Source organism: Bos indicus x Bos taurus, chromosome 4 (genome assembly GCF_003369695.1).
Source record: "Bos indicus x Bos taurus breed Angus x Brahman F1 hybrid chromosome 4, Bos_hybrid_MaternalHap_v2.0, whole genome shotgun sequence".
NCBI classification, from domain to species: domain Eukaryota; kingdom Metazoa; phylum Chordata; class Mammalia; order Artiodactyla; family Bovidae; genus Bos; species Bos indicus x Bos taurus.
The window spans coordinates 16,113,835-16,116,050 of record NC_040079.1 but is presented as its reverse complement, the minus strand read 5'-3'; positions in this window follow the sequence as shown (position 1 = coordinate 16,116,050).

Sequence of the window (2,216 nt, the reverse complement as noted above, 5' to 3'; positions counted from 1 at the left end):
TGGCTTTTGGGAATTCCTGTGTTTAGAGGTTGTATTAATTTTCTAAAACTTCTATAGCAAACAATCACAAGCTAGGTGGTTTACAACAAAAGAAATGTATCCTCTTTCAGTTCTGGAGGCTAAAGGTCTCAAACCAGGTATCAGCTGGACCATGCTGTGTTTGAAGGCACCAGGAGGTGATCTTTCCTTGCTTCTTCCTAGCATCTGGTGTTTGCTGGCAACCTGATGGGGTTCCTTGGCTTAGGACAGCACTAACTCCATCTCTGCCTTCATGGTCACTTGTCCTTCCCTATGTGTTTCTCTGGGACTTCAGTCTCTCCCTCCTTATAAGGACATCAGTTATTGGGTTTAGGGCCCACCCTAACCCAATATTCTCTCATTTTAACCTGATTACATCCGCAAAGACCCTGCTTATAATAAGGTCACGTTCACTGGTACCAGGGGTTAGGACTTCTCCTTGGGGGAAACATAATTTGACCCACAATGAGAATAAAATGTCAAGATGTCTGAAATTTACTTTCAGATGTCTCAGCAGAAAATTTTATAGCCAGAGACAAAGAAAACGAAAAAAAAAAAAGTCTTGAAATATTAATAATTGTAGAATCTAGGTGGAGGGTAGAGGATAAACATTATATTCTTTCAACCTTTCTCTAAGTTTGACATTCTCAAAATAAATAGTTGAAGGAAAAATAGATTCATAGCAATTCCTTCATCCACAATCCTGTTATTTCATAAACCTGAGGAAGGGCCTAGGAATATGTATTTTTAGCAAAGATTCTCACTGTTAATAAGCACTCAAAAGTGATTCTAATGCACTGCTAGGATTGAAAAGTACTAGTTGATATTAAAAACTCACATGGATATATTTAAATCCCTTGACACCTTTCTATCAATATACTCTAAGATGTATTCTTTTGAGGACACAGATTATGTAAAGTTAAATCAACCAACACAGCATGTAGACACATTATGTAAAAGTGGTGAGCATCTCTGTCACTGATCAATGTAACAATATCTAACAATTTCTTATTATATGTGTTTCACAGTAGGGAAGTATCTCTGAAGTAAATGTGTTTCTCTAGAACATCAATAGGCTTCAGCTAGAATTTTTTTCTGATCCTTCTTTCTACTCTTACCTCTCCTGCAGATATATTTGGTTTTCGTTTTTAAGATTGTGCTCGTGCTTGGTCATGTCCAACTCTCTGTGACCCTTTGGACTGTAGCCCCCTAGACTCTTCTGTCCATTGGATTTCCCAGGCAAGCGTCCTGGAGGGGGTTGCCATTTCCTCTTCCAGGGGATCTTCCTGACCCAGGGAGTGAATCTGCATCTCCTGTGTCTCCTGCATTGCAGGCAGATTCTTTACCCACTGAGCCATCAGGGAAGCCCAATGGATGCATGTCTTTTTTTTTTTTTTTCCAAGTCTCTTTGCTCATATTTTAGTGGGGCTTGGGGAGGAGGCTGAAGTTTATACACATGTTCATTCAATCTGCTGTTTAATTGGAAGTCCTCAGAACCCACAGTTTTCAAATCCAGTTTTATTGATGTCAGCTTCCTCATGTAAACTAGTCCTGATTTCAAAATGGAAGGCAAGCAGAAATGTGACTTGATTCACGCAGTTGGAAGACCCACTTTCCAAAAATGCTTTTGGCGTGCGGTTAAGGCTGAATGATCAGTCTGAGTATAATCGTCTGACCATCATGTGTGGACTGGGTACACACAGCCCAGCCCCACAATCCCAGCCTCGTCCCTTCTGATGAAATACGAGTGCCCACAAACAGAAGGTTCCTCTTCTCTCACTCTGGAATAAACATGAAGGTCTCCTGGGACTGTGGTCTTAGGACTCTAGCTCTGCCCCTAACGTCTTCAGTCCCTTTACTGAGAACTGAGTCATTGCAACACCATGCTCTGCCAGCTGTCTCAGCACAAGAAAAGCTTTGCTGTGGTATGAGGTTTTGTGGGCTGCAAACTACATCTAGGTCAGCAAATTAAACTCCACAGTGTGGTTACCAAGTCCAGCTTCATCTGGCTAAAGGGCTGTCTGATTTCACCCTCTGGGCACTGGCTCTTCTGGTGTTTGGGATACAAGGCCTCTCTGTGGGTGTTTAAGGTACAACCCTGCAGGCCTAAACCCCAGGGTGACACGTGCCTAAGCTCAGAATCCTATTTTCGCTACCAGGGCTCCTGGGCACTTGAGAGTAACAATACTCTGTCCCTG